The 12,196-nt window shown below is 53.6% G+C and overlaps 1 protein-coding gene across 1 annotated transcript in view; it reads left to right on the top strand.

The window, feature by feature from the left end:
* Positions 1-802: 802 nt before the first annotated feature.
* The window catches only part of LOC142311866 (cholesterol transporter ABCA5-like), a 214,307-nt gene continuing 202,913 nt past the window's right edge, over positions 803-12,196 (top strand). Inside the window, exon 1 of the mRNA XM_075350671.1 lies at positions 803-1,174. The gene's annotated coding sequence lies outside the window, so the exon portion shown is untranslated. The remainder of the gene's footprint in view (positions 1,175-12,196) is intronic.

Genomic DNA, 12,196 nt, shown 5'->3' with positions numbered 1-12,196 from the left:
CAAGACATTTCAAAGTGTTCAGTAAGTACAACCAAAGGAAAGTGACATCACATCCTGACATAGTATTACAGCAAATACAGTGAGAAGGTAAAATACATCATGACAGAGATGAGTGATATTCTGTGGCTGCAGATGTGCTGAAGTCATTCAAAGCAAAGCCCTGTATACTTCCTACAGATTGCTGACTGTTGTTACCTTCAGAAAATTTACTTATAATCTTTCTCTGTCCTACAGTCATTGCTGTTCTGTAATTATGATCATCACGTTTTTGGCACAAAGTTAAGGCTTTATGTTGATACACTTTGCATCTTTTGTAAAACACTGTTCTAATGGCATGGTGTACCCCTTGAACCTTCAAATGTTGATCAATGTAGATTACATTATTTCTGAAAAAAGCAAGTTATCATACATTGTTCTCTAATTTTGATTTCCAGTGTATATTGTGAGCTACCAGAATCTGGAGGAGACTTATTCTATGCAGAACTGCCAAAGTAAATAGCTTTCTGTCCTGATTGTGAGGGAAAGAGCAAAACATCTGCAAAAGCATGGACGTTTAACTGAGAACATTCTTTTTGTGGGTAATGTAAGAAGGGACTATACTTTCATCTGCCAGAAGGAGGAGGAGACCAGCAGCAAGCAAAAATGGTGAAAAGAGTTGTTTAATGCTAGAAACACTGCAAATTATTAAGGAATAGCTATCTATTTCATTTCTGGACTTTTGGCATAAAAATCTTTCTCAACATAACACTTTGTCCCAACTCCCACCAAGTTCTTCTGAGAAAAGCCCCAGATGTTTCTTCTGCCAGCAGAGGACATTCTCATTCTACAATGAAGCCTGTTGTCAGCCAAAACCTCCGGTCATTTGCTTTTTTCTGAGTTACAGTGCATCACCAGCGACAGTTGTAACAACCGGACAATCCCAAGACGTATCACGTGATCTGACTTGTTTTTATTCTTAAGATACAGAAGAGAATTACCAGTGAATACTTTCTATTAGTCTGTAGGACTGGAAGGACACAGACTTAAAGATCTCTACCCCTCCCACCATATCCAAAAACGCCGGAGCAGCTGAAGACGACATGAACTTAAGAGACACTAAACTGAACTAACAGCAGTCTGAATTTCTAAGCAATACTGAGTATTCTTACCCCTGCGACTGACAACAGAATTCAGGGTAAGTCTGGTGCACTGGCTCAGTCCTGCTTCACTCAGCACTTTTCTAGTTAATGCACTGAATGGCAGATGACCAGTCATCAATGAATAATCATGACCGTGCATGGTATCCGTATATGTAACTGAGCAGTCACGTTACAGAAAGTATATATATGATATACCAACCCGCCATGACATTAATACCACTGGCACTGATATATGAAAAAATTATGGCTGCCAGGGAATGCATATATTAGGAGCAAGTAAGCAGTCAGTTTTAAAAGTTGATGGGTAAGTGTAAGGGGTGCTTTACACGCTGCGACATCGCTAGCAATCTCATTAGCGATGTTAAACGCCAGATAGCACATACGATTTGCCGAGATCGCACATGTGACCGGCGCTAATAAAAAATGACCTATGTGCGATCTCGACAAATCTTATCTGCAATCTAACGAGATCGCTAGCGATGTCGCAGCGTGTAAAGCACCCTTTATGGAAAATGGGTGTGATATACTGTTGCTTATTTGAGATATGTTGAGATAAATGTTGATATCTAGACTGTCAGAGCATCTTCAAAACAACAGTTCTTGTGGGGTGTTCCTAGTATATGGCAGGTATTGTATGGTGTTCCTGGTATATGGCAGGTCTTGCATGGTGTTCCCGGTATTTGGCAGGTCTTGTGGGGTGTGCGTCATAAATGGCAGATCTTGCACGGTGTTCCCGGTATACGGCAGGTCTTGTATGGTGTTCCTGGTATACGGCAGGTCTTGCAAGGATTTCTCGCTATACTGCAGATCTTGTGGGATGTTCCCGTTGTACGGCAGGTCTTGTGGAATGTTTCCGGTATACGGCAAGTTTTGTGTGGTGTTCCTTGTTCCAGGTCTTGCAGGGTGTTCTCGGTATATGACAGGTCTTGTGGGGGGTTCTTGGGATACGGTAGGTCTTGTGGGGTGTTCTCGGTATATGGCAGGTCCACTGGGGTGTTTCCGGTTTATGGAAGGTCTTGTGCGGTGTTCTTGTGGGGTGTTCCCGGTATATAAAAGGTCTTGTGGGGGTGTTCTTGGTATATGGCAGGTCTTGTGGGATATTCCCAGTATACAGCAGGTCTTTTGGGTTGTTCTTGGTATATGGCAGGTCTTGTGGGATGTGCCCAGTATACGGTAAGTGTTTTAGGGAGTTTTTGGCTTATGGCATGCTTTCTAGTGTGTTTCTAGTATATGGCAGGTCTTTTGGGGTGTTCCCAGTAGACGGTAAGACTCTTAGCATGTTCTTGGTAAATAGCAGGTCTTGTGAGGTGTTCTCGGTATATGGCAGGTCTTGAGGGGTGTTTCCAGTATACAGTAAGGCTTTTAGGATGTTCTTGGTATATGTCAGGTCTTGTGGGGTGTGCTTGGTATACGGCAGGTCTTGTATGGTGTTCCTGGTACACAGCAGGTCTTGCAGGGTGTTCCCGCTATACTGCAGGTCTTGTGGGGTGTTCCCAGTGTACGTCAGGTCTTGTGGGGTGTTTCCAGTAAATGGCAGGTCTTGTATTGTGTTCCTGGTATACGGCAGGTCTTGCAGGGTGTTCCCGGTATATGGCAGGTCTTGAGGGGTGTTCCCGGTATACGGTAAGTCTTGCAGGGTGTACTTGCTATATGACAGGTCTTGTGGGGTGTTTCCAGTATATGACAAGTCTTGTAGGGTGTTCCCAGTATATGGCAGGTCTTGTGGGGTGTTTCCCATATATGGCAGGTCTTGTAGGGTGTTCCCAAAATATGGCAGGTCTTGTAGGGTGTTCTTGGGAAATGGCAGGTCTTGTGGGGTGTTTCTTATATGCAGCAGGTCTTTTGTGGTATTCTTGGTTTATGGCTGATCTTGTGAGGTGTTCCAAGTATAAAGCATGTCCTGTGGGGGTGTTCCTGGTGTACGGCAGATCTTGTCAGGTGTTTTTGGCATACAGCAAGTGGTATTGTGTGTTCCTGGTATGTGACAGATGCAGTTGGGTGTTCCCGGTATATGGCAGGTCTTCTGGGGTGTGCCTGGTATATGGCAGGTTTTGCAGGGTGTTCCCGGTATACAGCAGGTCTTGTATAGTGTTCCTGGTATACGGCAGGTATTGCAGGGTGTTCCCGCTATACTGCAGGTCTTGTGGGGGTGTTCCCAGTGTGCGGCAGATTTTGTGGTGTGTTCCCAGTATTTGTCAAGTCTTGCCCTAGTTGCTCCTGGTGTTCGGCATATCTTGTGGGTACTGTTATAAGGTGTCGTGGGCGGAGGAAGGGACGCTGCGCTAGCCCACTGCTCGGGTCCGGCTGCCGCTGCTGCTGCGGCCTGCTGCTGCTCGGTGGCTCGAGCGATGGGCCGGATCCCGGGGACTCGAGCGGCGCTCCTCGCCCGTGAGTGAAAGGGGTTTGGTTTTTGGGGATAGTTTATTGTCCGTGACGCCACCCATGGTTGTGGTGATTGTATGGGCACCACCGCTGCTCTGTATGGGAATCCCGGGAGCGGTGACAGGGAGCAGCAAAGTTGTTAGTTCTCCCCTCCGTGGGTAGGGGGTGGTTGTCCCGGGGCCCAGTGATGAGTTGGAGGATGAGGGATGGCGGGGCCGGTGCAGGGCTTGGTGGGGTGCAGGGACGCGGGGGGGCAGTGCTGTGCCTCACGGCACTGTGGTACTCACTCAGCCTGAGACGGTGACACAGTTCTCGGTAAAACACACGGCTGGAAAGACGGTTCCCACGGACGGCTGCTGTTGCTTTTCCCCGGTAGTTGACGGTGACGGTTTCTTTTCCTGCACCTAAGTCTATGTTGGTAGCGATGGGTTCCCACCGGTAACCCGCTCCCCGGCTTGGATATGCCGGAGGAGACCCTCTTTGCACGCAGGCGCTGGCCCTGAGAAACTGGTGCCTTGGCGGTGGCGGTGTCTCTCTCTAACGGTCGGACTGTTGCCTTCAATCGGGACTTGGTTGTTGGGAGACCCAGAGGTCCCCTTCACTGACGGATTTGGCAAATTCACGGCGACTCCTAGCCTTGCCGGGATCCGAAAGGCCCCTGCCAATGGTGCTGGCTTCTCTTCGTATACCGCTCCGGTACCGCCGGGCCACCACCCGTCCACTGTCCTTTCGGCAACCTCCAAGTAGCCTCTCCTGCAGACGGTCACCGCCGTCTCCTGACCTTGCTGTTCTCAGTCCGGGGCACACACCTGGACCAACTTCAGGCTTTCTCAACTGTCACTTTCTCTGTCATTACTCTCACTGTCCTCCTTCTCCTTCCTCTCTTGCTCCTTTACCACTTCACTGTTTACTCCTTCACTTCCACTCTCTGTCTGCCTGGTTTTCCCGCCTCCAGGGCTGTGAACTCCTCGGTGGGCGGAGCCAACCGCCTGGCCCACCCCCTGGTGTGGACATCAGCCCCTGGAGGAAGGCAACAAGGATTTTTGTGTAGCTTTGGTGTACCTATCCGGGGTGTAGGGTGTGATGGTGTTATGACCTGTGACCCCTGGCTTGCCCAGGGTGTCACATTCCCCCTTAGCAAAATGCAGACCGTCCGCTAACGGTAACATATACAAATAGAATAACATCATCCCACAGCGGGAGGCACTTTTCTTAAACGTTACGTAACATTAACACGGTTGCTGCTGCCGCTCTCTCCCACCCAAGTAACCTGGCCCTGATGCTGCCTCTAAGAAACAGGCAGCACCCCTTGACCCCAGTCCTGAACCAGTTACCTGAGCGGGATCTGTCCTTCCCCTCCAGAGGGTAGCCACCGGTCCCTGTGGTGGCTGGGCCCCAGCCTGCTCTACTGCGGGCCCTCCCTCCAACCTGCCTCTCCGGAGGCGGTAACGGTGCTGCAACAAACATATTTTATTTACAAGCCACTTAACGTTTGTGGTTGCCCTGCAAGTTCACGGGCTTGTTCATAGAGAGTTCCCTATGCAACTTTTGTGGATGGTCCCCACGGGGACAACAATGTCGGCAACGGCCGGTTCCAAATCACGGTAATCAGGTAAATCCTCGGTTTAATCACTTATCATCTTTTGCAAACTTTAAAACTTTCAAAACACACACAGACTTCCTCCCCCCTTTTGAAGGACGGTTTCCCTTACCTAAGCGGGGGTCTACCTAGGTTAGGACGGGTGGACCTCCGGGGTCCGGTGTAAGTAGGGCTAGGCAGTGGGGCAGAGGGAACAATCAGTTCCTCCTCCCTGCTATCGTGTGGGGCAGGCGGAGGCATAGGGGAGCTGGGTACAGGTTCATCCCTGGGCACTGGCACTGACTCACGGTTGACCGCCTCCGTTACTTCTTCATCCACGGGTTGTGGGAACAGTATCACTGGAAGAATCACCGCGCCGTTCTGTGTAGGCCAGTCCGCTGGGAAGTCTCCCATCGCAGTGTGGATCACCTCTTTTGCCTTCTCTGCTGGTAGGGGAACCGGTACTTCAGCCGCCGCTCTTAAGGCTGGTGGGCACCTTTTCAGATGGTCCCAGGAAACCGTGGCCAAAGTGCCCCCTTGGTCACGACTGATTTGGTAGACCTTCCCATCTTCCCATCCTGTGGGCTGTATGAGGTACGGGGTTTGTTCCCATTGATCATCCAGCTTGTGGGTTCTCCTCTTCCTCTTCAGTACGACATCTCCGAGCTGAAAAGGGCCAGCAGACGCCTTTTGATTGAAGCGCTGCTCCTGCAGTTCCCGACTCCGACTCAAGTTCTTCTCAACATATTCTTGAATCTGCCGGTATTGTACCCTCCGCCGAGTTTCCCATTCAGCTGTCGAAGGGAGTGCTTCTGGGGCCTCCAATCCCATTTCCAGGTCCACCGGCAGCCGGCCGGGGCGAGCCCTCATCAGATATGCTGGGGTGCACTTCGTTGAGCTGGACGGCATGTTGTTGTACATATCGACCAAGTCGGGTAGCTTCTCTGGCCACAGGTTCCGCTCTTCCAGCGGTAACGTCTTGAGGAGTCCCAGGACCAAGTGGTTCATTTTCTCACACATGCCGTTGGTCTGGGCATGGTAAGGGGTGGTCCGGATCTTCTTACAGCCGTACAACTGGCAGAACTCATGGAACACCTCTGCTTCAAAAGCCGGGCCTTGGTCAGTAAGCACTTTTTCTGGGTATCCATGTGGTCGGCAGAAATAAGCCTGGAACGCTCTAGCGGCAGTACGACCAGTTAGGTCCTTGACTGGGACAACCACCATGAACCTCGAATAGTGGTCTACTATGGTCGGCTGGGGGTTAGCTTAACATGGTCCAGGGCGACCAGCTCCAGCGGCTGATGTGTAATGATCGGGTGTAGGGGCGCCTTCTGGCTGGCCTCGTCCTTCCTCCTCAGCGTGTAAGGACCGCACTCTCGGCACCAGGCCTCTACAGACTCCCGCATCCCACTCCAATAGAACCGCTCTCTCAACAGCATCTCCAGCTTCTTCCATCCGAAGTGTCCGGCACCATCATGGTATGCCTGCAAAACAGTGGGCACATCAGCTTGGGGGATAACCAAGTGGCGGATTTTCTCATGAGTCTTCGGGTTGATCAGCTCACGGTACAGCTTCCCTTGATGTAGATACAGCCGGTTCCGTTCCTTCCACAAGCGTTGGGCTTCAGCTGGGGCGGCAGGGTCCTTTCCCACAGTGCCTTGTTCCACCAGGGTCTTGACTAGGCGGACAGCGGGTGCCTGGTTTTGAGCTTCCTGACACTCCTGACTGGGCAGTGGATCCAGGTTCACCCGTTGTTGGTGGACATGTACCTTCTCAGTTGGTGGCTGGTGAAATGCAGGCAACTCGATCTCTTCGAGGTCGTCATCCTCGCACCCTTCTTCTGACAAGTGGGGCATCCGAGAGAGTGCATCAGCATTAATGTTGACACGACCAGCCCTGTATTTGATTGTGAAGTCATAGTTGGCTAGCCTGGCCACCCACCGCTGCTCCAACGCGCCCAACTTGGCCGTGTCCAGGTGAGTCAACGGATTGTTATCCGTGAAAGCAGTGAATTTTACTGCGGCCAAGTAGTGGCGGAACCGCTCGGTGATAGCCCATACCAGTGCCAGGAGCTCGAGCTTGAAGGAGCTGTAGTTCTCAGGGTTCCTTTCAGTTGGCCGGAGCTTTCGGCTAGCATAAGCAATCACTTTCTCCTTCCCATCCTGGACCTGGGACAGGACTGCCCCCAATCCCACATTGCTGGCGTCTGTGTAGAGGATGAATGGGCAGCCGTAGTCAGGGTATGCTAGGACTTCTTCTCCGGTCAAGGCCGCTTTCAGCTGTCGGAAGGATTCCTCATGCCTTTCTTTCCACACCAGTGGGGCTCCTATGGGTCTACCACCTTTGGTCTGCCCCACGAGGAGATCTTGCATGGGAGCAGCTATCTTCGTGTACCCCTTGATAAAGCGCCGGTAGTACCCCACCAGACCCAGAAACTGCCTTACTTCCCTCACTGTGGTTGGTCTTGGCCAGCCTTGGATGGCAGTGATCTTCTCAGGGTCGGGGGTGACACCTTCTGCACTCACTACATGCCCCAGGTACTGCACTCTGGGTTTCAGCAGGTGACACTTAGAGGGCTTCAACTTCATCCCGTATTTGGCAAGGGACGCGAACACCTCGGCCAGGTGCTCCAGATGGGCTTCATACGTCTGGGAGTACACAATCACATCATCCAAGTATAACAGGACGGTCTCGAAGTTTAGATGTCCCAGATAGCACTCCATCAGCCGTTGGAAGGTTCCAGGGGCGTTGCACAGCCCGAACGGCATACTATTGAATTCACAGAGCCCCATTGGGGTGGTGAAGGCGGTTTTCTCCCGGTCCTCCGGTGCCACTGCCACTTGCCAGTATCCACTGGTGAGGTCAAGGGTAGAGAAGTAATTTGCAGTTCTCAGTGCAGCCAAAGACTCTTCGATACGGGGCAATGGATAAGCATCTTTATGCGTTATCTGGTTAATCTTCCGGTAGTCCACACACATCCGCATAGTGCCATCCTTCTTCTTGACCAGCACCAACGGGGAGGCCCAGGGACTACAGCTGTCCCGAATAACCCCTGCCTCTTTCATGTTCCTCAACATATCTTTGGCGCATTGGTAATGCGCAGGGGGAATAGGCCTATACCTCTCTTTGATAGGGGGGTGCTCACCGGTGGGGATGTGGTGTTGGACCCCTTTAATCTGCCCAAAGTCTAATGAATGTTTGCTGAAAACTTGCTCATACTCCCGCACTACCCTGTACACCCCTTCTTTGTGATGTGTAGGGGTATCGTCAGTGCCCACGTGTAGCTGTTGGTGCCACTCATTTAACTCCCCTTGGGGCGGGTGAGTGCTGGTAATAGGTGGGGGAGCTGCCTCATGGATAGTGTGGGGATCCAGGGTGAGCAGCTTGGCAAGGGTGGCATACCGGGGAAGCCTGACTTCTTCCTCCCCACAGTTCAGCACCCTCACGGGCACTCTCCCCTTCTTTACATCTACCACCCCTCGGGCGGCCATTACGGTGGGCCAGTGTTCGGAGGGCATGGGCTCTATCATGGCAGGGTAGTCACGCCCTCGAGGCCCTACTGCCGCTCTACACCAAATCATCATCTCACTCCTAGGGGGTACAATCAACGGAGCAACATCCATCACTCTCACTCCACCAATCTCTCCTCCTGTTGAGTTTACATGCTGGCGGTACATCAAGGCTTGGATCTCACGCTGCACAGCTCTCTGTCGGCTCCCCGCCGCCGTGGCGGCCAGCTGCTGCAGGAGGGCCAACACATCACCCATACAGTGCTCCATCACATTGGTTCCTAGCACTATCTTCGGGTTATGGTCACTGGGTTCATTCATGATCACGATCATACCCTGGTGTTGCAGTTCAGCTCGCCCCACGGTCATAGCCACTTGTTTATACCCCACTTGGGTCAATGGGAGTCCATCAGCAGCAATCAGTGTTATACTAGTATCTGGGGGTGCCAGCTCGTCTGTCCCCCAATACCGCTGGTACAATGTGTATGGTATGGTGGTTACCTGTGATCCAGTGTCCAAGAGAACCATCACCGGGATGCCGTCCACAGCCACGGGGATGATGGGCCGGGCCCCGATATACCGGTCCCGCCAGTCTGGGGGGCCATGGGGTTCTACTCGTGAGGAATGGCCCGTGGCCCCAGGGGTTGCTCGTTTAACGGGCACTGTCGGAAGTAATGGCCAGGCTTGTTGCACTTGTAGCAGGTTGGAGGCCTGTTCCGTGAGTTGTTAGCACTTCTACGCTGCATCCAGGGAACATCCTCAGGGCTGTCGGCGAACTGTATCCTGGTTGGAGGCGGGGATCTGGTCAAAGGTTGGAGTGCAGCGAGAATCTTGGCGAGGTCTCCGTCCATACGGCGGACCTGGCGGACCTGGGCTGCCAGTTCTTCCATTGTGCTGCTGGGAGCTGTAGGCATTGGAGAGACTGGTGGGGCAGGGGCCACCACGACGGGGGCCGTCTCAATTGGCCACGGGGCTGGCTCCGAGATTTCTGAAGCTGGGGGTTGCAGTGCTTTAATGGCCCGTTCCTTTAACACAGCAAAGTCCACATCAGGGTGTTCCAGGGCCCACAGCCGGAGCTGTTTGCGATCCTCAGAGCACCTCATCCCCTGCACAAATTGCTCTACTAACATCTTGTTGCTGTCCGCCTCATTGATAGTGTCTACCCGCTTTAGGGTGCGAAGGGCGGTTTGCAGACGTAAAGCGTAGTCCCGAATGCTATCCACAGACCGTTGCCGGCACTGGTAAAACTGCATCCTCAGCTCAGCTTCGGTACGGGTCTCAAAGGCAGTCTGTAGCTTCTCAAAGATGGTGGCTACAGAGAGCCGGTCCCCCTCGGCCCAGGTCTCCGCTTCCTGCTAAGCTGCGCCGGTTAGCTGGCCCAGCACTACCACTGCACGCTGCTTATCAGTCAGGGGGTACAATTCCAAAAGCGGATTAAGCTTTTTCCGGAAGACCTGTAAAGCATCAGGTTTCCCGTCATACTGCGGTAGCCAGGTAGCTCCGGCATAGGGCAAGGAGAACGGCATCACCTGAGCGAGAGCCGGGGCCGCGGCACCTCCCGCCAGCATGGCCGGGACCTGGTCAGGCCCATTCCCATCCACGGGTGCCACTGCGGCTGCGACCACCGCTCCTCCAGCGGCTCCGTCGGGCGCAGACATCTTGTTTCCGTCCCCCTTAGCTTCTTTCCGGCCCCGCCTCTATTGGGGCAGGGTTTTGGCCTTCGCGCCTCTGCTACTCAAGAAGACACTCGAGCGGGAACTCTTCGCGCCAAAGATGGCGGCTTCTGGAATTTTCCGGCCGGACACCTCCGGCGGTCACAAGGCGCACCTCTACCCAACGGCAGAGCGGTAAGATCCTGTTCGTGACGCCAAGTTGTCGCGGGCGGAGGAGGGGACGCTGCGCTAGCCCACTGCTCGGGTCCGGCTGCCGCTGCTGCTGCGGCCTGCTGCTGCTCGGTGGCTCGAGCGATGGGCCGGATCCCGGGGACTCGAGCGGCGCTCCTCGCCCGTGAGTGAAAGGGGTTTGGTTTTTGGGGATAGTTTATTGTCCCACGGTTGTGGTGATTGTTTGGGCACCACCGCTTCTCTGTATGGGAATCCCGGGAGCGGTGACAAGGAGCAGCAAAGTTGTTAGTTCTCCCCTCCGTGGGTAGGGGGTGGTTGTCCCGGGGCCCAGTGATGAGTTGGAGGATGAGGGATGGCGGGGTCGGTGCAGGGCTTGGTGGGGTGCAGGGGCAGCGCTGTGCCTCACGGCACTGTGGTACTCACTCAGCCTGAGACGGTGACACAGTTCTCGGTAAAACACACGGCTGGAAAGACGGTTCCCACGGACGGCTGCTGTTGCTTTTCCCCGGTAGTTGACGGTGACGGTCTCTTTTCCTGCACCTATGTCTATGTTGGTAGCGATGGGTTCCCACCGGTAACCCGCTCCCCGGCTTGGATATGTGCCGGAGGAGCCCCTCTTTGCCCGCAGGCGCTGGCCCTGAAAAACTGGTGCCTTGGCGGTGGCGGTGTCTCTCTCTAACGGTCGGACTGTTGCCTTCAATCGGGAGTTGGTTGTTGGGAGACCCAGAGGTCCCCTTCACTGACGGATTTGGCAAATTCACGGCGACTCCTAGCCTTGCCGGGATCCGAAAGGCCCCTGCCAATGGTGCTGGCTTCTCTTCGTATACCGCTCCGGTACCGCCGGGCCACCACCCGTCCACGGTCCTTTCGGCAACCTCCAAGTAGCCTCTCCTGCAGACGGTCACCGCCGTCTGCTGACCTTGCTGTTCTCAGTCCGGGGCACACACCTGGACCAACTTCAGGCTTTCTCAACTGTCACTTTCTCTGTCACAACTCTCACTGTCCTCCTTCTCCTTCCTCTCTTGCTCCTCTACCACTTCACTGTTTACTCCTTCACTTCCACTCTCTATCTGCCCGGTTTTCCCGCCTCCAGGGCTGTGAACTCCTCGGTGGGCGGAGCCAACCGCCTGGCCCACCACCTGGTGTGGACATCAGCCCCTGGAGGAAGGCAACAAGGATTTTTGTGTAGCTTTGGTGTACCTATCCGGGGTGTAGGGTGTGATGGTGTTATGACCTGTGACCCCTGGCTTGCCCAGGGCGTCACATTCCCCCTTAGCAAAATGCAGACCGTCCGCGGACTGCCCGTCCAACACCGGTTTTATTTTTCTGTAAAAGATAAAAAACGGTAACATATACAAATAGAATAACATCATCCCACAGCGGGAGGCACTTTTCTTAAACGTTACGTAACATTAACACGGTTGCTGCTGCCGCTCTCTCCCACCCAAATAACTTGGCCCTGATGCTGCCTCTAAGAAACAGGCAGCACCCCTTGACCCCAGTCCTGAACCAGTTACCCGAGCGGGATCTGTCCTTCCCCTCCAGAGGGTAGCCACCGGTCCCTGTGGTGGCTGGGCCCCAGCCTGCTCTACTGCGGGCCCTCCCTCCAACCTGCCTCTCCGGAGGCGGTAACGGTGCTGCAACAAACATATTTTATTTACAAGCCACTTAACGTTTGTGGTTGCCCTGCAAGTTCACGGGCTTGTTCATAGAGAGTTCCCTATGCAACTTTTGTGGATGGTC

Source organism: Anomaloglossus baeobatrachus, chromosome 5, assembly GCF_048569485.1.
Source record: "Anomaloglossus baeobatrachus isolate aAnoBae1 chromosome 5, aAnoBae1.hap1, whole genome shotgun sequence".
Taxonomy (NCBI): Eukaryota; Metazoa; Chordata; class Amphibia; order Anura; family Aromobatidae; genus Anomaloglossus; species Anomaloglossus baeobatrachus.
Note: the sequence above shows the minus strand (reverse complement) of the source record. Positions and strands in the feature narration are given on the sequence as shown.